The sequence below is a fragment of the Myxocyprinus asiaticus genome, chromosome 17, assembly GCF_019703515.2.
Source record: "Myxocyprinus asiaticus isolate MX2 ecotype Aquarium Trade chromosome 17, UBuf_Myxa_2, whole genome shotgun sequence".
Lineage (NCBI taxonomy): Eukaryota > Metazoa > Chordata > Actinopteri > Cypriniformes > Catostomidae > Myxocyprinus > Myxocyprinus asiaticus.
The window spans coordinates 26,693,235-26,717,625 of NC_059360.1; the positions used below are offsets into that span (position 1 = coordinate 26,693,235).

Consider the following 24,391-nt stretch of genomic DNA (forward strand, 5'->3'; position numbering starts at 1 on the left):
GTCGTGAGGGATTTTTACTTGTCTGTATCCACATGCATGGCTATAATAAAACAATGATGCTTGGAAAAGCATGTCAGAAACGGTAAGCATTCTGAGTGTGTGATTAATTAATTCATGATATACTGATCATCTTGTTAATGATTTATATTGATATACTGATCGTCTTGTTAATGATTTAATGCACTGAACACTGCTGCAAGTTTTATAAAACACTCTACACTGCAGACTGTATAATTTAGAGATAAGAGAACTGATTCCTTGTCAACTTGTAATGATATCTTTTACCGGTGTAATTTTCAAAAGCTATGGCCAGACGTGCAGTCCTCCAATAATGTTACAGCGACAAACAGTAGAAACACCCACTAGTGACACAGATCGCAGAGTCTAGTGACACCAAGCCACAAAGTCGCTGACAGTGTGAACGGGGCTTAACTACTTCAGTGTAACTAACGCGCACAGGAGATCAACGGTCGGTTAAGAGTTTCACTTAATAATACATTAGATTCCGGTTTGTTTCTCACCAAATCTTATCGTATTCCTTCAGGACAAGACATGAGTTGCATACAATCATTTATTAGACTTTTTGTGTCCTTTTGAAGCTTGAAGAGGTAGTCACCATAAACTGCCATTGTTTGACATCACTGAGAACAAAATATTTCCACAATTTCTCTCTTTGTTATGAAAAAGAAAGAAAGTCATATGGGGTTCTAACACACAGGGGTGAGTAAACAATAACTGAATTTTCATTTTTGGGTGAACTATCCCTTTAACAGAACATTTTCAATGTGTGTCATTTCCAATCAAACTATAACTGTGTTACATTATGCAATAAGCCTGTGAAAATTGTATCTAATTATGTGATTCATTAAGTGCAAGCTATAAAGTTAGCATAAGAGATACAAAACGGCCATTTTATTCCAAAACTGTTTATTTCCACCACAGAAACGTTTCAAACAAAATATAATTTGAGATGTGGTTGCACGTACAGTTCCAAAAAATTACATAATTCTCATATTAACTGTAGAAAAAAAGTGGGGTTTGGGTTTTATTTTAGTAGAAACATTACAATTGAACGCCTCAGTCTTTGTATTACAGTTTACCTTGATTTCGTCTTGACACATCGGGTGTAAGACTTGTATCAATCACAATAGGCTTACTGAAATCTGTAATCACCGACTTCACCTTAAGTTATTATACATATATAGTAGCCTGCACATAGTCAACAGTGACCCGTGACAGACAGAGAGGGGACAGAATTACAGCTGTTCCACGCAAGCTGTCTCTCATTGCGCGTTAAGCTTAAAAGCCTCGAGGAAAGAGCGCGTAACGTTTAATATTTTATTCTTTAACAGCACTTGAGCAGTTAGAAAGAAACACTTTCAAAAGAAAACAAAAAACAAAAACGTTTTAACATTTACCGACCCACCTCACGCGGAGAAGGAACGCTGCAGCAGTACTTCGAGAGAGAGAGAGAGAGAGAGAGAGAGAGAGAGAGAGAGAGAGAGAGAGAGCGAGCAGCACGAAACGGAACAGATTATTCTAGTAGATGTTGCTTCGCAGTAACTACTGCAAAGCAGATGTTTCTTCTCAGGTGCTGATCATATTCCAACGTTATAATAGATGCTTTTGACCTGTCTTAAATGTGTTTTGATGATGAAACTGACTTTTTCCTCTCTGGATATATATATATATATCTGTTAGACTTTGCATATAACAATGCATTTTCTTTAACCATTTAAATTCTGTTGGATATCAGATGCGCGTTAACGAGTCGGCGCAGCCGTTACGATATAAAAGTAACGGTTCTTTTGGATACTCGACTTCAAACGGACTGGTGTGTTTTATTTGAAGTCTCAAGCATGAAGAAATTTCTCCGGGAACGGAAAGAAAATCTGCGACTTCTGTTCAGTTGGGTAAGTTTTTGAAACACCTGACGATTTCTGAAACAGATGTGATGTGTGAGTGTTGCAACTAGATCTCAAAATACAATGTTATTCTATCTCACGATGACTTTTCCCATCGTCAAAATCTCAGACAACATTTATGCCATTTCTGTGTCAGTAGTAATTAAATTAAAATGTTGATGTATACTAACTCCGATAACAAATGTCACAGAAAGCTGATGTTTCTTGGGAGAATAGGTGAACAGTTAGTAGGGTGATTTGTAAAGCAAATTATAACAGACCCCCGAGACAGATGGAAACTGACCAGGTAGGAAACATCAGCTCTTGACATTGATATAACATCCCATGTGTGAGGCAGAACACCACCAATAAGCAGTTTAGATGTGTTGAAGATTAAAACATAAAAAAGTGCTGCTTTTGTTGTTGTTGTTGTTTTTTATTTATTTTTTTTTTATTTTATTTTATTTTTTAGATACTTTTAGATTAAAATACCCAAAGCTCATAGCACATTTAAAGACCCCCTTCTTCTCTCTTTCTTTCCTTGCACCCCACTAACACTATCAGCCCAATTTGAATGGTGTAATATTATATATTATAATGAATGTAGCCCACAATGACATTTAATTATCAGCCTTAATTACCAGGACAACCTTGTGGTTTAATGCTGATTCTGTCAGGCTACGTTTTCAAATGCATATCGCTTGACATGGTCAACTCTGGTTAAAGGTCATGGTACAGAATCCTACAGAGTGTGAATGTATGTGTTTGAGATTTACAGTCCATAAGAATGTAATGTGTTACAGTCAGTTCGATAATGTATGATGGGCAGAGCACAACCGGGCGACGTGGCTCACTGCACAGCGGAACAACACACTCAATCACATATGCATAATTGCTCTTCTCTCCTCTCACTTTTCTTTGCCTTTCTTTCACACCTTACTCTCCACTTTGTCTCTCTCTCTCTCTCTCTCTCTCTCTCTCTCTCTCTCTCTCTCTCTCTCTCTCTCTCTCTCTCTCTCTCTCTCATGCAAACACACCACACAAGCACACAGAGCACAGCTGCAGCATGGGAAATGGAGAGATAGTTGGTGTGAAAAGGAAGCGTATGTGCAGGCTCTTGCGGTCTGATGTCAGGGAAATAAATGGTTGCAGCGAGGAATTCTGAAACAAAGCTGTTTATGGCTTATGCATGATCTGTCCTGATATTGTGGAAATCATCCAGAGCAGAAAAATTACATCATTATTTTACTGTAATGACTCAAAATCTTATTTTTCCCTCTTTAATTACAAAATGCTAAGTCAATCTCATTTCCTCTCATATAGAACTTTATCACGGACTGTGATGACACGTTTCCACCTTATTTAGCAGCATAAATCTAGCAAACTTTTTTATATGATAATTTTTTTAAATATTGAGTGTAAGTTTATAACATTATGCTTTGTGTTATATTATCCTGGAATTTGTTTTAAAAAATGAATTACCACAGCTGCGAGGGTGTTTCGATTACTGCTGCTGCATTTTCTCTCATCTGACTGCCGTGATCCACCATTCTCTATTTTTTTTCCTCTTCTGGAAAGTCATTGAAAAGTAATAGTGGATTTTTTATTTTGGTCTTGGAGCAAATGGGTAAGTGAAAATAATATTTGCTGTGATCTCCCATTCACTCCCATTCACCACTGTCAAAGTTTACCCTTCAATCATTTAGGCTACTTCCGCATTCTAAAACTCGGATGGTGAAAAAGGTCTAACATAAATTTCTGTTTCATTTTCAACTCATTACAACTTAAATTGGCTGATTATGTTGTTGGACTAATACACAGACATGCATTTTCCTGGCTGGTCCTCACAATGTAGGTGATTTCAGGTTTTATGATCCTTGTGGGCACATTTGGTCTAGACAATGTAGGTAAAACCTGAGACACAGAAACACACATTTGTTTTTCTATTAGGATATTTTCAATCCCCAGAAAACTAGCCCTCACGGAAACCTTTTTACATTTTCAGATATTCAAAGAATATTCCGGGTTCAGTTCAAGTTGAGTTTAATTTGCAGCATTTGTGACATAATGTTGATTACCACATAAAATAATGTGACTCCTCCCTCCTTTTATTTTAAAAAGCAAAAATCGAGGTTACAGTGAGGCACTTACAACGGAAGTGAATGGGGCCAATTTTTGGAGAGTTTAAAGACAGAAATGTGAAGCTTATAATTTTATAAAATTAATCACATTAATTGTTCTGTTAAAACTTATTATTGTATTATTTGAGCTGTAAAGTTATTTAAATCGTAATTTTTATGGTCATTTTAGGGTTTATAGTGGCATGTCGTCATGGTAACATTGTTGAAAAATCGGATATACCTTTACACAGAAAAGGTTAGTAAGCAATTTTATCACACTAAAATCATGTTAGCACATACTGTTGAAGTCAGAAGTTTACTTAGGTTGTAGTAATTAAAACTAATTTTTTAACCACTCCAAGATTTCAAATTAGCAAACTATAGTTTTGGCAAGTCGTTTAGGACATCTACTTTGTGCATGACATTAGAAATTTTTCCAACAATTGTTTACAGACAGATTGTTTCACTTTTAAGTGACTATATCACAATTCCAGTGGGTCAGAAGTTTTCATACACTAAGTTAACTGTGCCTTTAAGCAGCTTGTCAAATTCCAGAAAATGATGTCAAGCCTTTAGACAGTTAGCCAATTAGCTTCTGATAGGAGGTGTACTGAATTGGAGGTGTACCTGCAGATGTATTTTAAGGCCTACCTTCAAACTCAGTGCCTCTTTGCTTGACATCATGAGAAAATCTAAATAAATCAGCTAAGATCTCAGAAACAAAAATTGTGGCCCTCTACAAGTCTGGTTCATCCTTGGGAGCAATTTCCAAATGCCTGAAAGTACCACATTCATCTGTACAAACAATAGTACGCAAGTATAAAAATCATAGGTTCACGCAGCCATCATACCACTCAGGAATGAGATGCATTCTGTCTCCTAGAGATGAACGTAGTTTGGTGCAAAAAGTGCAAATCAATCCCAGAACAACAGCAAAGGACCATGTGAAGATGCTGGAAGAAACAATTAGACAAGTATCTATATCCACAGTAAAACAAGTCCTACATCGACATAACCTGAAAGGCTGCTCAGCAAGGAAGAAGCCACTGCTCCAAAACTGCCATTAAAAAGCCAGACTACAGTTTGCATGTGTACATGAGGACAAAGATCTGACTTTTTGGAGTAATGTCCTCTGGTCTAATGAAACAAAAAGTGAACTTTTTGGCCATAATGACCATTGTTATGTTTAGAGGAAAAAGGGTGAGGCTTGCAAGCCGAAGAACACTATCCCAACCGTGAAGCATGGGGGCGGCAGCATCATGTTGTGGGGGTGCTTTATTGCAGGAGGAACTGGTGCACTTCACAAAATAGATTGCATCATGAGGAAGGAAAATTATGTAGATATATTGAAGCAACATCTCAAGACATCAGCCAGGAAGTTAAAGCTTGGTCACAAATGGGTCTTCCAAATGGATAATGACCCCAAGAATACCTCCAAAGTTGTAGCAAAATGGCTTAAGGACAACAAAGTCAAGGTATTGGAGTGGCCACCACAAAGCCCTGACCTCAATCTGATATAAAATTTGTGGGCAGATCTAAAAAAGTGTGTGCGAGCAAGGAGGCCTACAAACCTGACTCGGTAACACCAGTTCTGTCTGTAGGAATGGGCCAAAATTCCAGTAACTTATTGTGAGATGCTTGTGGAAGACTACCCAAAATGTTTGACCAAAGTTAAACAATTTAAAGGCAATGCTTCCAAATATTAACAAAGTGTATGCAAACTTCTGACCCACTGGGCATGTGATGAAAGAAATAAAAGCTGAAATAAATAATTCTCTCTACTATTATTCTAACATTTCACATTCTTAAAATAAAGTAGTGATCCTAACTGACATAAGACAGGTAATGTTTTCTACAATTAAATGTCAGGAATTGTGAAAAACGTAGTTTAAATGTATTTGGCTAAGGTGTATGTAAACTTCTGACTTCAACTGTATATCTTTTTAATGTCTTGTGGCTAAACTTTTGAAATAGTGAGTATTTTAATGTTTACAACTTGACCCCATTCACTTCCATTTTAAGTGCCTCACTGTAACCCAGATTTTTGCTTCTTTTTTCTTTTTCCTTTATGTTTTAAGAAAAAAAAAGTAGCCTCGTTTCCAAATGGTAACCGGTTAGAATTAAATAAAAGAACGGTTAATAACGTTCTTTTAAAAAAAACAAAAAAACAAAAACAAAATGGCAGTACTCTGTGCTAAATACAGCACATAATCATCCTTATACATGTTGCAGTGTTTCCAGATCTCACAAGAGAAACATGCGGCCAGGTCTGGAAAAACGAGCTAAAATTATTTATTTTTTTGCCTCACCCAAAATAATTTATCCAATTTTTTTTTTCATTTGTGGGGGAATTATCAGCATATAAACCGTAACATGTATTTTTAATATTCAGTATATCTCCAAAATATTTCAAATATGTCTGGCCATCTTAAATGAATAGCCTTAATCTCTCCTCCATGCATAAACTGTGAAGTTTGGACTAAACATCACCTTATGTGGGCCAAATTATTTTATTCATGTTGTATACCCACAAAAAGTGCATGCAGAGACCATGTTCTTTTGGAGCTAATAAAGTACTGAATCAGCTTTATATTCAATATCCAACATTGGGGTAAAACAGAAGGGAGCACACACTCATTGCTCTTCGCTTTTAGCTGTAATAAGCCTTAAAAAAAAAACTTTATCACAGAGTAAGGCCTAAATAAAATAAAAACTGTATGGATTATTACATTTTAATAACAGATCTGCTTCTCAGTCGAAACCTTGCATCATCAAATCTGTAGTAATGCATCATATCTAACAACATTTCAGTGAAGACTTGGAAACAACTGAGAAATGTATGATTTACCTCTAATATTGTTATATCTTATATCTGGATAAATCTGCACATACTGTATATGTAGTAATGATAAATAGTTGTTAAAAACCAGTTACTAGCATTTAGAAATAAATACATTTTTCACTCTGAAATGATTGAAAGGGACTTCCCGTTAGGCTTAGGTTTCCTGTTTTCAGTTAATTTCGTTTCGTTTTTGGTTTTTGTTCCTTGAACTGTTTATAGTCCCTGACTGTAGGTGATTTCAGGTTTTTGGTCCTCACAGTGTAGGCAAAACATGACCCACCCACACACAGACACACACATAGATTCCTCATATGTAGCCAGTCTTTGTGGATAGCTGTCCATCTCCTGGCCCCAAAAAATACATGTTATTTGGTTATTTTATAATATGTGTGTCTTCTTAACCATCATATGACCTATTCTTAAGAAAGGGACGTAACAGTCGCATCTCTTGCACTTTGCACTTGCGCACAACTGCATAGAATGTACACCTGTGGTGAATTAGGCTTAATTAAAACAGCAGCATCTCAAACCCCTTTTGTTTATTTTATTTTAGCATCTATTTTAACCACACTATGTTAGTACTATGATGGTTCGGAATGACTGGTGGGTAAATTTCCCTCTCCACTTCCTGTGAAGTGATGTATCGATGTACACTTATTCCCTGTGCCGTGTTGAGTGCCCTTCCAACTGAACATGTATGTTCCTTTTGGATTGGAATCTCACTTAAGATGCTTGAAATCCTTGAGAAGTTCACTTCACAGGCCACTATTGGTCGATTGGAACGCACCTCTTGTGTCTCTATGCTCTATCTCTCTGTTCACAAGCTGTGGAAGGTTGCATTTGTGTAACCATGGCAACATCTCTAGAGAATCAAAGCATTTCATGTTTTCTCTTTAGATGACTGGTCATGGAAGGTGGAGAAGGGTTTTATGTACACATGTACAATGGCTATAGTATACATATATTTGGTGTTGCTATTTGGGTTTTATATAATCATATACTCAATAATTTGCTTTTTTTTTTAACTACCATCTAATCATATGTCAAATTTCATTTTGTTCAGGGTATGCATAACATATGATATATACTGATAAATTCTATATACCTATTTATATGAAAGATCAGGTAAAATCCTAAATATCTGCCTGGTACATGTGGACATGCATTAAATGTTAATAAAGGAAGGGCTGTTCATATGAACATGCTGCAGAATAGGGCTGTTAGGTTCCAGTGTGTGAATAATGCATGTAATTATCTTGGCAATCACGTGTATGTAAACCTGTGAAATTGACTTAGAAAGGGCATGAAAATGGTTTTCGGGTATTCGCCGATCAAGGACACGGAACAGCGGTCCTACGTAGAAATGTATTTCTGAATTTAAAGCGTTTGAGCTTGTGTTAACCCAGAAAATCTAACAAAAGACACTGTTAACAATTTAAAGGAGCCATACATGACATGAGTGTACAGTATACATGCAGTTTTGTGCTTTTTTTTTTTTTTTGTACAAATTCTGTTGATAGATCTTAATTTGTACTAAACCTGGAATATTTCTTTAAGGGATGGCCAGTTTAGTCAGGGATTTAGCACCAAATACAGTATGCAAGTCTTCAATGCAAATAAAAATATTCAAAAATATAAAATATCTTAAGACATATAGAGCAGCAACAGCTATCATATTTTGCATCTGCCATTATATTGGTTGGCAAAAACTGTTTAATGTAACTAATCTGATTTAATCCAGTTTGTTTCTCTCTCTCTCTCTCTCTCTCTCTCTCTCTCTCTCTCTCTCTCTCTCTCTCTCTCTCTTTTTTTTTTTTTCTTAATTCATCAACAGTATACCTCAAAACTGTCTTTAGTGAGGTAATTCTGGAGCCCAACATACTAAACTCAGCACAAAAAAAGAAAAATCCCAGTGAGATAATATTAATCTGGGATTTTGAAGAGGAAGAACTTACTGACAATGCGATAAATGCAATATTACCTCGCACACAACAGCCTGATCTCATATAAAAATCATCAAGTGTGCGCGCCGATTTTTCTTTAGCTGAAATCGGTATACGTTGACCAAATTTGAAAACACTGCCTCCAGAGGCTAAAGCGGTATGTGTGAACATCCATGTATATCCAGGAGAGGTCGCCAGTTGTAAAAATAATTGTTTTCAGCTGAACAGGGTGTAAAACAGTGAAGGGTAATGCTTATTTTATTTAATCTACCCCCCAACCAAAACCCAAATCTAACCTTAACCATACTTGTTTGAATGGGGATTGAACTGTGGTCTCCCAAGCAACTGACGCAACGCACTACCAGTCATGCCACGAGGAAAAGTAATTGTTGTTGAGCCATTCCATATACTGTATGTCCGATGGGAGACAGGGCATGTCAGTGAGTCGGCATACTGTTGCCGATCCTAGGGTACCGGAACTTTCAGAAACAACATGCCGACTTCCTGTGTGATCATGTTGCATACACACGCATTCTGCCCACTGAAGCTCTTTCTCTCATCAATACGTTGACATATTTACCTAAAGGCCAGTTTGTTCCTTGATAACGTTTCTTTTTCTCTGTTGCTCCACATTCATTATGATATCTGGACATGATAAAAATCAAGATGTAGATTTGTCTAGATTCTTTTATCTGCCTTCCGCTCGTTGGAACTCATATTTGTGGACATCATTTGTTCTCTCTCTCAACCTTATGAGACACAATTTCCGAATCATTTTTCTAGTGTGTGAGTTCGGGAGAGCCGCGTTGTGTGTGTCTGTGTTCCTCTTGTGTTTTATGTTGTTTTAAATTAATTTATATCATTAAACTTTACGTTGACTGTTCAGCTGGTTCCCGCCTCCTCCTTGCCCATCCTCAACTGTTACAGGTTAGTGTACTACACATATTGGTTTCAGAGCGGATCTGTGCTCGATACACAGGAATTCAATCTATCTGGTGCCCTGAGTGATAGATGTGCTCCGAGTTCAGTTTCGGTGTGCTAACATACGCATTATAATTAAAGCGCTCCAGATTCACTTTAATTGCACATTTGCGTAAGTATGCTTGGCCACAACAATTTACTATTAAAATCTAAAATAACCCCATGACACCAGGTTTTTGTGGCCAGAAAGATAGATGAGAGCATTTCACTGTATTTAAATGTTGTTGTTAACTAAACTACAAACAATAGAAATGTCAGTTCCTTTAGTTTTTCGCCAAAATAAAAGCTTCCGCCAAAATAAAGGCCTGAGGTTTTAACCGGACTGCATAGCAATGCCACGAACAAGTTAAGAAATTAATATTGTTTTCTTTTTATTATTATTGTACAATGAGTATATTGCAATAATACTTTCTTAACATTACTCTTACAGTAATATAATATATACAATAATATAATATTCAAGTTGATTGTGTTTCAAAAAATAATGACGAAAGGTGAGCTGACCCTTTCACAATTTGGACAAAACAATTTACACAGCAGACAGATACAATCTGATTGTGATGTTTGTTTTTTCTCTGTATTTCTATGTTTTATTTATTTATTTAGTTTGGCTCTTTTTAAGAGGACTCATTTGTGAAAACCCTTTCTAGAACAGTATTTTTCTGGTCCACAGTAGAGCATGGGCAAAACATGGTTTAATTTTGGGTAGAAGGAATCACTTACAAGTTTTTTTTTTTCTTCTTAAATGTTTATCATATCGCAGTTCAAAGCACAATTGCAATATTTCTCTAAATCGTTACCCAATAATAATCGATCTTAGCAGTTAAGAGCATTTTCTACGAGCAATTTTAGGAACGTTTGTTATTTTTTACGTGTGTTTCCCAAAACTGTACTTAACATGAACATGTGAGGACACACTTTATGTGGTATTTAAGAGAATCACTGTCCATGTGACAGTGTTGAAATGTGACCGTATAATGCTGTTCGTCACTGTAACTTCATTATATTTGTGCATAACTTTACAATAATTTGTAATTTACCTTGCAAAAATTTTTTTTTAAAAATATATATTTTCCTTAAATCCTGCTCTGATGAAGAAAGAAGGTCATAAACATCTTGGATGGCCTGAGGGTGATTAAATTATCAGCAAATTTTCATTTTGGGTGAACTATTACAAGTTACGAAGCTTTTGGGAAACGGGCCGCAAAACTAAGATGAATCATAAGTTGGATTCTACAATCTACTTAGGCTTATGATGGATTTGGAAAACGAGGCCCTACTTAGTAGATTCTGCTGTTCTGTTAAAGTTATTATTTTTAGGGATGGGGTTATTTGTACAGTATCATGCTATATGATGAATGAGTTATACTGAGTTCCATTCAACTCAGAAAGTCAGAATTTCTAACTTCCTACCAGGAAATGTGCAATGAAACACCACTTGAAATCGAACTTCCAACTTGTAAACCTGCACGGAAATCTACAACTCTGATTTCACAGAGATGCAGGTGGATAACATCACACAAACCTGTCAGCACCCAGCAAGATTTACAGAGTTACTGATAAACATTAACTTTTATTAAATAATATGCATAAAGTTAAAGTTCACAAGTTAAAGTTCTGTGGCAATGATGACGCACACCCGGCCCCTAATCAGGTTAATCAAGCCCACGAGAGGGATAAAGGCGGCCGGAGGTGGCAGTTTGAGAGAGAGAGAGCTATAGGCAGCTGCCCTGTATGCGTTTGTGTTGTAGGTCTTTTGCTTTTAAGTTAATCATTAAATTATTATTTATGTTGTCAAGCCGGTTCTCGCCTCCTCTTTTCCCGTTTACCCTGTTACATTGGTGCTGAAGTCCTGGAAGGAGGAGGGATGCACCGTAGTAGTCCTCGCCACTAGCATCCACCCCAAAGGAGCAGCCGCGGCCATCCGCCGGGGGACTGAGGAGGCCGGCTGCCTGAAAATGGTGGAATGACCGGCAACCGCGAGGGGAGGAGGGGCTCCCTATCGACCGCCTGCAGTGGTCGGGCCGCTGCCAGGGGTGGAGGAGACCCCTACCAGCCGCTAAAACATGGTGGGGTCAAAGATAAGACCACCATCCACGAGCGGGGAGGGGCTCACTGCCGGGTGTGAGAGAACCGCTACCAGGGGCGGAGGAGACCCCTACCATCCACCAAAATGCGGAGGGGCGTTCCGTCCGCTAGGGGCCGGAGGACTGCCTCCAATCCACCCGGGGAGGAGTGGCTGTCATCCACTAGAGGGTGGAGGAGTGACCAAGGACCAGGCTACGGCGTATCAGGGAACCGGCGAGTACGTTTTTTTCTCTCTTTCCTCTCTCTCTCCCGCTGCCATTCCCTGTCTTTTTTTTTTTTTTCTCCCCTTGTCTCCCTCCCAGGTCCGAGAAGGCGGGGAAGACCTTCCCTCCCCTTGTCCCATTTTACTGTTCTTTTCTAGAATTAAATATAAAACACCTCTACTGTATCACAAATGTTTCTTCATTTCTCATTTCAACACTTCTTCAGTTCGACCCTTCTTTCAACACATCTGATGCAACTTGCAGATGCTTGGCATAAACCTGATGTCTTTGAAGACTTCTGAGTTGCTGAATATGCATGTGTGTGAATGTGTGAGTGTGAGAGGGCCAGCATTTGGTTAAAAAATAATAATAATCTGTACTCTGTTCAGTAGATCTTTTCTGCCCATCACTGCCTTTCAGTGTAGAAATAATAGCAGACAATGGATTTCAGCCAGCCTTAGGGGAGTAACAGTGAGCCAAAATATTCTTGTCACTGCGAGCCAGATGCATGTGTAAGGAACCACCCACTAATCCAACGACGGCATCCAATGGAATGGTATCTCATGTGTTACTGTCTTTTCTGATAGGCTGTAATAACACTTGTATTGTTAGAATTTGTTTCCCAAATTTATCTTGGTTCTCTCAATAATTTTATCTGACTCCAATTATGAAAACCTCGATGTTGTACTGAGATCTTAATTCGATTGTTATTATTAAATTTATCTTAAGTTTAGGCACTTTTTAAATCCAGTTAATTCTATACTTTTACATTACACTGGTTAATTTGGATTCCTGTTAGTAGAGTCTACGTACTGGCCGGGTATACCTGATCGTTCCACAAACTTGTTCAGTTTTGGATCATTATCCAGAGGTAATTGACTAATACTATTCAGACAAGTTGCTCCCTGCATACTTTTATCTGAATAATAGTTTTGTTTAGTCCCCCTAGATCTGCATACACTTAACTAAAATAACACTACTGTCAGCCAGAAGGAGTGACTAGTACTATTAGGATAGGCCCCAAGTGGTGACCAGCCTCCATGATTTCCCAACCAAACAAGGTGAGAGACGTCACAACATTCAGCACAACATTTGGTCTGTGTATGGAACATGAGGTTTGAACTTCTCCTTTCCTGTCTACAGCTGTTCTGGTAAGTCTATTGTTATTTGCCTTTTAGAAAGTCTGAGGGAAAGTTTTACACATCCCATATAGACACATTTTGTAGAACGGGTCGACATACACAGTGATAGACCAGAGACTGTAGAAATCCATTGGGACTTAAGAATTAGAAGGGAAAACATGGCTTCTCAGGGACATTACAGTGGCAGTGTAGAGAAGGGAATGATGGAAACCATGGGCATACAATTAAAAGACCTTCTTTATCACCTACGCAACAAGGAATTGGACCTCAATTGGAACAATAATGGAATTATATCCTGGTATTCTGTCGAGGGCCGAAAATTGGAATAAAAAAACAAATACAAAAAGACCCTGATTGCTATAAAACACCTGCTTCATCGTAACGACTTCAAAACCATTGCCGAGAACGAACGAACAATAGCAAGCATTAAAGAAATTGAAAAAGTGCAATCAGAGGAATTGAAAAGGCTCAAGAGCTCAAGTAGGCGCGTTTGCATATGAGAAACAAAGTTGGGCAAGACATTGCAAGGCAATGGCGAAGATTGTTGTGATAATGCAGGTTTCCCTGTAGCTGCAGTTAGAGAAGCAGTAATAAATGACACATTCATAGATTAAACTAATTATGATAGTGATGATGATGCTGCTGCGTTAGAGAGTGGGCCACAGAGAGAGACTTGTAAACGAGCTCCGGTTCAAAGGCCCAAGGAACCAAGCCAGCATAGTCCGAGAAGAACGCTGGCCAAGACCAGTGAAGTTCCTTGGAGATAAGTTAAAGTTGCTGTTCTTAAAACCATGACAAATACGAATGATGAAGTGACTACCATAAGTTGCCCACTAACATGCGAAGAATGTACCAGACATAAAGAAGTGGTAAGAATAATGCTGAGAAAAGTCCATTTCAACCATATTGGGACAGTTTAATGCTATAAGCCCCTGTATACAACTTGGAAGTTAGTAAGTCGCTCTCCTCACAATTCCCGATGAGCTCAGACCAAAATTAACATGAGAAATAAAGTCTGGAGCCATTTTGAATAGATAGGCTGATGAAACAGAGAGCGATGTTTATGACAGACTCAAACAAGCGCTGTTAGAATTACGGGGAGTGACACACGCAGAATGGGGCAAAATATTAGACATAAAACAGACGAACAAAGAGTAATTCGAGTCCTATGCCAAGCATTTATTGGTAACCTACAAAGAACATTCAGGATATGAAAATACCAACCGAGACCAGGATTTTCTTTTACAACTTCTGAAAAGCAATGCAGGCCAGCCAATCCAACAGGCGTTATTGCACAGTGTAGACCCATCCGAAAATACATTTAGAGCAGTGTGACTGGGGTTCTGAAACAGAGAACAGATGTAAACAGGCAAAGCCACTCTCAGTGGCATCAACCCAGTGGTTAACTGAGGGTAAAAGCTTTAAAAGAACACAGACACACGCTCAAATGAACCTCGTTATTTTTACTGTAAAAAGGGCAATCATCTTATGAGAGAATGTCGTAAAAAGCAGGAAGATGAAAAACAAGCTAGAAACCATTCTGACCATGACACTGAATTGATTCACAAATTAAAAAAAATTCATGACCAAACAGAAAGAACAAAAACATTCCAATAGCGAACTTTGCGCTGATTTAATCGCAGTACTAAAAAAACACAATCAACAATAGGGATGCGTGGCCTCCATTACTGTGGGGAGCATAATCAAATGTGGAAACCTGATCAAAATAAGAGCTAATCTAGGAGGCCGGTTAGTTAATGTACTTATTGATAGTGGTGCAGAATATTCTTGCACAGATATTCCACTACCATTTAAATCAAAGGCATCGGTGACACATTGATGACAGCAGCAAAATCACAGCCAATATGACTCGATTAGGCATGGTAGTGTTAGAGTCTTTTTGGTATTTACCAGACAATAGCGAGGGAACTGTATTGGGAATGGACATCATGAGAAAACATAGCTTTGTCATTGTTTTGAGAAACAAATTAAATTACAAACGAACAAAACAAAGAATTATTTTTTTTTTTTTTTTTGCCACAAACAAAGGCCAGAATCATGTCTGTTTCCACTACAGATCCCATTCAACCTCATTGACTTTGAAGTGTGCATTGAGGTGAAGTGTGCATTGAGGGGGAGCCCCCCCCCCCAGAAACAATACCGCATCGAGCCAGAGGCCAAGGCTGCTGTTCATGAAATAGTGAAACAGTTTGGAACCAGAGCTATAGTTCAGCGATATAGCTCAATGACTAATTCTTCATGTTTACCAGTTTGCAAAACCAAATGTTAAATGGCAACTTTGCATAGATTACCAGCATCTACACAATAAACGCAATAAACTTGGGAACGAATGCCGTCGCACCTTCACAACAGCCCCACATTTTTTCACAGGGCAGTGGAAGTCACACTGAACCTGTTATTGGGGGCAGGTAACATGATCCATTATGTCGATGATATTCTCATTGCTACAGAAGGATCACTTGTCGATCATTTGCAGCTTGTTGATGAAGTGCTATTGATGCTTGGTAAAACTGGTTTGAAACTGAACAAAGAAAAAGCTCAAAAAGAAGTTCAGTACTTGGGTTACACAATCACCAAAAGCCACCGAGCATTAACAGATGATAGGCGGAAGTGCATTGCAGAACTGCCCCGACCCCACACATTGTACGCATTGCAAAATTTTGGGAACAGCCAACTACTTAAGAGATTTTATTCTGGATTTCGCAAACACTGCTATGCTGTTATACTCACTCTTAAAAGGAAAATCGAAAACTTCTGACGTCTTTGAATGGACTAACGAACACGAACAAGCCTTTACGAGTCTAAAGCAACACCTCTGCGCCTGCCCTGGGTTTGCCCAACCCCTCAAAATCATTCCATATGCAGGCAGATGCACATGAAAACACGGAGTATTAGCTCAAGACCATGGGGTAAAATTGCATTCGATTGCCTATTACAGCCGCAAAAAATCTCCGGTTGAGCAGGGATTCAACCCATATACACAGCACATTCTTGTGTTTAATTGAATGTTAACAGCAACAGAACCTATTGTAGATTTTCAATCTGTTGTTGTGTATACAATGCACACACCCGTGCAGATGCTGCTGCAGGGTCGAATCAAAGGAGTATCGACACAAAGATTAGCAAGATGGCTGGCAGACATCCAAGCATGTGATATTACCATGGCTAATACCTGAATTTTGCCACATCTGCTGGGAGAGGTGTTGGGCCACCTACACACATGCCAACCAAAACAAGAAACACAAAGTCCAGTCAATGATCAGAAATTACCAAACCAACCTTAAGTGTACATTCATGGCTCCCAATACTGGAATGAAGGCCAGTTCCATACGGGATGTGCGGTGTGTGCTTCATATTCTCTCAGTTCAGATGTGGAACAGTTGCTAATCAAATTATCAGCAAATATATCCACACCAGAGGCTGAACTCATCGCTCAGCTTGAAGTGATCAAAACACATAATGAGCCACTCTGTGTGTATACAGACAGCCGGTATGCATTCGGAATGGTGCAAGATTCCTCACTGCCACCGGAACTCCAATCAAACATTTCAGCATCATCACTGCTATTTGGCAAGCTATCAAAACGCATGATTCCCCTGTCTCGATCATTAAAGTGCACACACACATTAACAAAAACCCAGACGAACATGAGCAAAATAACAACATTGTTGACAAATTGGCAAAATTAGCACCCATAAAAGGAGATGAATGGCAGCCTGACAACCTAATTGCCCCTGCTATGAGTGTAATCCTGGACATGCCCATTGACCTCAGAAAGTATCAACAATAGCTGTGGGTCTCTGATGGGGAGCTTGCACCGTAATTAAAGCAGGATCAATTAGTTAATGTCACACAGGGCATGATCCTGTCCAAATACATTGTTCCAGAGACCCTCCAGAAATCAGTGATCAAATTATACCACGAGTATGCACACATATCAGCTTCAAAAACATAACAGCTGATACAAAATAATTTCTGGTGGCCAGGAATGGCATCAGACATTAAGAGATTGTGTGATACATGCCTTGTATGTGCTACCATCAATCAAGGAAAACCTGGATGCACAAAACTGTGCAGGCCAGACCCACCAAAAGGACTATGGAAGTCCTTACAATTGGATTTCATTGGCACGGGTAATAGCGAACCAAATCCTTCCACTCTGAGGAGCATCAATTCAAATTGAATCTGATCAAGGAACACACTTCACTGGTCAGATAATGAAACACATCTGCAAAATGCTGAACATCAAGCAAAAATTTCACATCCCATACAGACCATAGAGGTCTGGAATGGTTGAACGTGTAAACCGCACCATCAAAGAGAACATCTCTAAATAAATAACCCAACATCAAAACATGTGGATTGATGCATTGCCCACAGTTCTGACAGTATTGCGAGCAACCCCATCTAAACCACGGGCATCAGTCCTTTTGAACTCATGACTGGAAGAGTCACGAAACTGCCCATAGATCCGGAAATCACCCAAACAGACCGGGGGCCCCTCATGCTCGCAACAGACTTGTGTTGAGACAATTGCAAGAGAGGCTAAAAATACTACATGCACAAGCCATACTAAAACAAAAACAGTATGACCTGACCAATGATGCACAGTTTAATCCGACTTCTGAGATCAAATTTACTGAAGGTGACATGATAATGGTACGTGTTTTGGTGAATTAAAGTACATTCACTCCCCGATGGCATGGACCATATGAAATCAAAGCTGTATGTAACAGCTCTGTGGCCACGACCATCAAAGGGAAATTGAGATTCTACCACATATCCCAGTGTAAATTGTTCAAAGGCTTGAAAAATTTCTAACTGTGTCTCTCTATCTCTCTCTGTTTCGGGGTAACCACAGCAATCCTATGGAGACCAGACACAATCAAGGTGTCTGGTTCACCTGTATAAAGCTGGGCCAGAGAGTCTTGCTCACACACACCCTGAAATGTGGGATGTGAGTGTGGAAGTACTTGAAGGGGCCTTACACATCTAAAATCACCATTACACCCAGAGAAACAATCACATGGCCCCCAGTGTAGCACCGGAACCAAATTGTGCCACACAAATTTGCTGGAAATCAGGTTCCACCCACCTCCCCACTTGAACATTTCAGGTAGCACACCACTACAACCATTCCTCCACAATATCACAGCCTGCTATAAGCTTAAAAGAACCAGGTGCCAAAACTGGTTATGCATAGACTTTGTACATAAAAAATAATGGGGTATAGATCCCAAAATTTGCTATTCAGTAAAAGATCTAGAACCCACAAAATATAAATGCACACACACAGAGCCACACAACATAACACACATAAATTACAACGAATTCATATTCAACATAACAAAATTCACACTTGATGACAAACCAAAGGCCTTTGTTTGGACCAGTCAAAAAGAAGCAATCTATTGTGTGGAAAATGTGAACAATTAATGGACAAATGCACCAACCCAAACAACTGCTCATGGACTGTCAATAACTGCTTTAATTTGACTACTTGCGGTTATAGTAAACTAAAACAATGTCCGAAGCTATACTCCATCCCTCCTGGCGGACTCATTAAGGGAAACTTCAGAAAAACATTATTACATGATGTTAACTTAGTGATGACTCAAGTTACATACAACATTTCAAACATTTTGTCTGTGTCCATTGTAGTGATAATGATAAAACATATGCATGGCTGCAGTCATGAATCGATGATTTAATTTCTGATTACAAAGGCAGACTTGCCACCCAAATTCTACCAATAAGTTCCAAACAAGACCTGCTTGAAAATATAGCAGGCCTTATTGGCTCGGTCAATTCCATAGCCAACAACTACAAAATAACTCAATCACAATTTTCAACATGGTTGGTGAACCAGGTGGCCACTGGTCTTCAACATATCACCAATAGTAATGAAAATATTATCAAAGCGGTTTGATCCGAAGCACAGGCGCTTCTGTTGGTCAGCCATACACAAGTCAATCAGACCCATAACATTGAACGTGACTTAGCCTGCAGACCATATGCACAAGATTTATTTACTGCTGCTAGACAGAAATTTTGAACCTCCATCTCCACAAGACACGTAGGCATGTTCTAAGTGATCTTATTGAAATCTTAGACCTGCATAGGTGGCTTGAATCTGAAAAAATGAAAGACATGAATTATTCTGAATTATTGTCTACTTTAACGATGTACACTGGAAATGAATGTACTGGCTGCTTTGGGTTTTTTGTCACCTTTCCTTTAATCCACCCAGATCAAGTGTTTCCAAATTCCACCACTCTATGCTCTATAGCTATGGTAGAAAAGAATCTGATAATCAAATGGGACCACTTTACTGGATACATGACCTTGAAGGGTACTGAGACCTTGTTTACCAGTCGCACATGTTGTCACGAGACTCATAACTATATAATTTGTACCTGTAACACAGTGGTTCTCAACCTTTTTTGGATGAACACCCCCCTACTTCATTACCTGACCTCATGCCGTCCCCTTCCACCCCCATACCAAATTATGTGACATTATCTGAAAGCTGAGACTTTGTGTTATCAAAAAATAAATAAATAAAAAAGAACAACATAAAACTCAATATTTTTGTTATTTGCTTAATTTGCTTGATGCAACTTACAGTTTAATAATTGTATAGTTTTGTTAATAAATTCAGCAGGCTTTCACACTATTAATGTGCGACCAAACATTGCATTTCTTGAATTCAAGCAAATGGAGGGCTATATCTGTGACCTATCAAATGAAAATGCGAAGACAGAAACTAATAATAAAAGTGATATTATTGTTATTATTATTATATTTCAAAAATAAGTTAAATGACCAATAACGTTGCATATTTTGTTCCACTGAAATGCTCATTCTACAGTACGGCATTGATTCTGAGTTGGATGCAGATGTATATTTTCTGGTATTAACAACAGTGAGGTTATCTATAACATCTATAACAAGTAAAAAGTTAACACCTAATTTATGTGGCTAAATTATAACAGTGTGACTGAGTTGGGACTCCTTTCATCAGGTTCTTATTCAAATTCTGTCAACTCTTTGAATTTCTGAAGGCAAACAAAAACAGTTATATTTTCTTATACTCAAAAATATTTTAGCCTATATTTTTAGGATTTACGAATTTCTATTTCATCTTAAAAAAAAATTAATGTATTTTGCATTTGTCCTTATGAAAATTGACTATAGTTATTTATATATATATATATATATAGTTTTAACTGTGTTATTTGTAACAAGAACATAGTAAGCACATGGAATATACATTTTCACTACCATGGTTAGATGTAACTTGATTTCTGTCAGAATGCAAGGAAGGACAGGACCCAAAAAGCAAAGGGAATAGTTCAGTTGGATTTATTATTCAACAGAAAGAGTTATTTTATAAACAAAGTCAAGCCCAGGCAATCGGTTTCCCCTGACACTCGGGCAGAAGTGAGGAATCCTCCTCCACAGGAAAACTAGGCAAATGATCACAGGTGAAGGCGATCTAGAGGGAAACCTCACCTCTAGTGACAGGCCACCAACCAACACAAAGAGCACAGTTTATAACTGGCAGCAGACAATACCTTCACGTAGACAGTAACTAACACCACAGTAACAGTCACAGTGACAGTAGACAAACGTGAGTGGTACAGCAAACACTTACAGAAACAATGATCCGACATCGGACATGACACACGTGGGGGTTTAAATAAGAGAAACAAACACAGGGCAGGTGTTGCTTGCAGCTGAAGGTTGTAATAATCAGCATTCCCATGGAAACAATCAGAGTTCCTATGGAAACGCTGATTCAGCATGCCAGCGACCCCTGAAACACATAAGGGCAAACATAAACACGCTTTGACAGAAACAGACAAAGGAATGATGATGCCACGTTCCTAATAAGGCAAACATGCAACCTGGCAAGGTGCCATGACCGTGAAATCACCGGAGGGCACACGCCAGCAAATCGCGCACAGCAATAACCCACTGCAAGACCCGTGAGCCCACACAAAACACGAAAACGAAACACAACACAGACAGGGGACGATGATGTCATGGTCCTCGTCAGACAAAGCCCAACCTGACCAGTTGACGGAACCATGACATCACCGGAGAGTGCATGGCGATGATGCACTCCTGGTGCTCCAAACAACAGGACCTGTGCGCTCACACAAAGGGGGAACACAAAACACAAAGGCAGGCCGATACTGCCACGGTCCCGTCAGGTACAACCTAAACCTGACAAGGTGACCGGACCATGACAAATTTCTATAAAACAAACTATAGCATTGTTTTGTAATGATAAACTGTAGGCCTAAACACATTTAAAAACAATAATTGCAAAATATAAACATTTATAAGTTGTAACAAAAATTAATGATATTCCCCTATGTTGCCTATTACAAATTGAATAGAGCTGAAGAAGTGATATGATCATATTTATTATGAATCTAATTCTGCCTAAAGTATAGTTAGTGTCACTATAGTAAATTCAAGGGTGGTCATGTAGAATTCTGTGCCAAATTCAAATGGTCAGATTGGCTTCACTGGTTCTTGCTTGAACTGAACTGGTCTTCGAGTAAAAATGCACCTGCTCTGTCAATTGAGCTGTATCCAACTACAGAGACATACAGGTGCATTAGTGGAGGTTGTGACTCTGCCTGTCTGTTTGAAGCTCCAAAACCAGATACTTCAGATGCATCGCGAAACTTCGGTTCAAAATCAGATGACCCACGGTACAAATGCGTACCAACCCGTATAATGGAGAACTGGTAGGCTAATATTCAGAGTCTAGATAAACGTTTTTATGCAAATACGAATTTAACGATCAATTTGATATATGACTTATAAATGCCCCCCATTTGTGATCTAATGCCCCCCTCTCAGCACCCCCTGGCATCCTTTGAATGCCCTCTGGGGGCGGTACCACCCCCGATGAGAACCCCTGCTGTAACACTTTGTAACCTTTCTCTCACAATGACACAAAGCTCATAAATGTTCAATCACTGCATGGCCACTCAGATACTTTTCAGGTGTCTCACACTCAGTGGTGCATTATCAGTAAGATGAATTCCTTCACCTGTGGAGGACTGACCTGCCCTGCTAATCACTCCTTTTGCTTGGAGGTAACAGAGGCCTTTTTGATGGGTCAGATCAACATCCTAGGAAGGATGCCACCAGACACAGAGGTTCCCTGTGGTGTGATGACACCTTCTACGAACAAGGCACACATGCCCTGGTTGACACTATGGACTTAGTACACAGGACCATCCTGGAAACAGAATACCACCTTTCCCAAGCATAAGTAGAGGCAAACCTGGCAAGAAAGACTGTACAAATTCTGTCCAACTCCTCCACCCACTCAGCACAATATGCCTACATCTGGTGGGACTGGATACTTCAGGGGTGTGCAGTTGGCAGTGCCCTCATCTTCACCTTCACATTGTTTCAGTGTTGTTGCTTCAGGTGCATCATTCGATCCATGCAAACAGCGACTGACACTGCCCTGACTCTCAGCCCACTACAACTTACCCACACTGCAGCTGTAACGGGAGCCAGCTGGTAGGTAGCTGTGCAGTGTGTAAAACTCTCTCCTGGTTACACAAATACAGAAATGATGAAGAATGTCACCATGAACTGTGCACTATGAATTTCTGACAATGACCAGAGACTCTTATGACTTGCACATGTGATCAAAGTGAGAAAACTGTAAGGCTGGTCTGAACGCAAAGGTAAAAACTCACCAGGGAGGCAAAGGGCCTCTGCAAGAGCAGGCACACAGATCTTATCACGCAATTAAAATTTACACCTGAATCAACACACCCAACAATGCAAGGGCCATAAAATTCACTCATTATTGTTCCTTCACATCTCCCCCCTTTCTCACTCATCTACCCTCCAGCTCAGAATCACCTAAGCTTCAACTAAATCCTATATGTATAAAAGTATCTCATTCTATGTAAGCAAAAAAATTTAACTATCCATGCCTCATATCATTCAAAAGGTCTCAATGCAACTGGTTCAATGGTCTTAGTACCACAACTGTAAAATACATGATAACACAGTTTTGAGGATTTAGAGGAATCCTGACCACTACCTGGGGCAGTTCTGCCTCCTTGGTCTTTCATCTGAGTTATCTCCTGAATGCAGATAAGATGTGACTCCAGGAATGCAAAACCTATACAACCCCAAATTCTTATTATAAAACCACTTGGCCTTTGATGTCTGGGTATTAAAGGAAGGGTGACAAAATCATCAGGGAATCTGTAATTCAGATCTCCCACACAATCACTGTGTGTCATTTTGCTACCAGGTATGCTTTTGATTCTCTTACTTATGTTTTTAGATTATGTTGTATTTTATTGATCATTGGTGAAATTTGTTTGATTGATTCTAATTGGATTGAAATGTATGTTTTACCTACCTGGCAAATAAATTGTTAAACTTGGTTTTATTCTGACTTATTCTAAAATTCTTGCCTTTAGTAGATTATGTTAAGTCCTTGTTAGCACACATCTGCGATCAGTGTTAGTACAAACTAATGGCTCAGTGTTGATAGAGCATTGGGGATGTCTTCTGAGACCTTAGCTTTCTGGCTAACTATTCGTATCAACTAAGTGTACCTAGACTGTAGGGACTAAATATAAACATTATTTAGAACAACAAAATGTTGATCGACTTGCCTAAATAATGTTAGTCATTACCTCTAATTACTGTTAGCATTATTCCAGCCAAGGATACATAGGAAACGTCTCGGTTACTGATGTAACCTCCATTCCCTGATGGAGGGAACGAGACGTTGTATCGATGTAGTGACACTAGGGGTTCGCTCTTGAGAGCCCCAATCACCTCTGATTTATTCAGAAAAGGCCAATGAAAATTGGCGAGTGGAATTTGCATGCCACTCTCTGCCCTGGACATACAGGTATAAAAGGAGATGGCGTGCACCACTCATTCAGATTTGTGCTGAGGAGCCGAGAGAGAGACCCGGCCATGTCAGCAGTTGGTTCAGCGCTGTGGCAGGAGGGACACAATGTCTCGTTCCCTCCATCAAGGAATGGAGGTTACATCATTAACCAAGATGTTCCCTGTCTGTCACTCACTTGATGTTGTGTTGTAGTGACACTAGGGGTCCCTATACTAAACGCCACAGG

General features: G+C 39.1%; 1 protein-coding gene and 1 pseudogene across 1 annotated transcript in view; both read left to right on the top strand.

Moving 5' to 3' along the window:
• The first annotated feature begins 1,573 nt into the window (after positions 1-1,573).
• The window catches only part of LOC127455106 (5-hydroxytryptamine receptor 1D-like), a 59,218-nt gene continuing 36,400 nt past the window's right edge, over positions 1,574-24,391 (top strand). Inside the window, exon 1 of the mRNA XM_051722704.1 lies at positions 1,574-1,913. The gene's annotated coding sequence lies outside the window, so the exon portion shown is untranslated. The remainder of the gene's footprint in view (positions 1,914-24,391) is intronic.
• On the top strand, positions 18,854-22,803 carry LOC127454952 (uncharacterized; annotated as a pseudogene).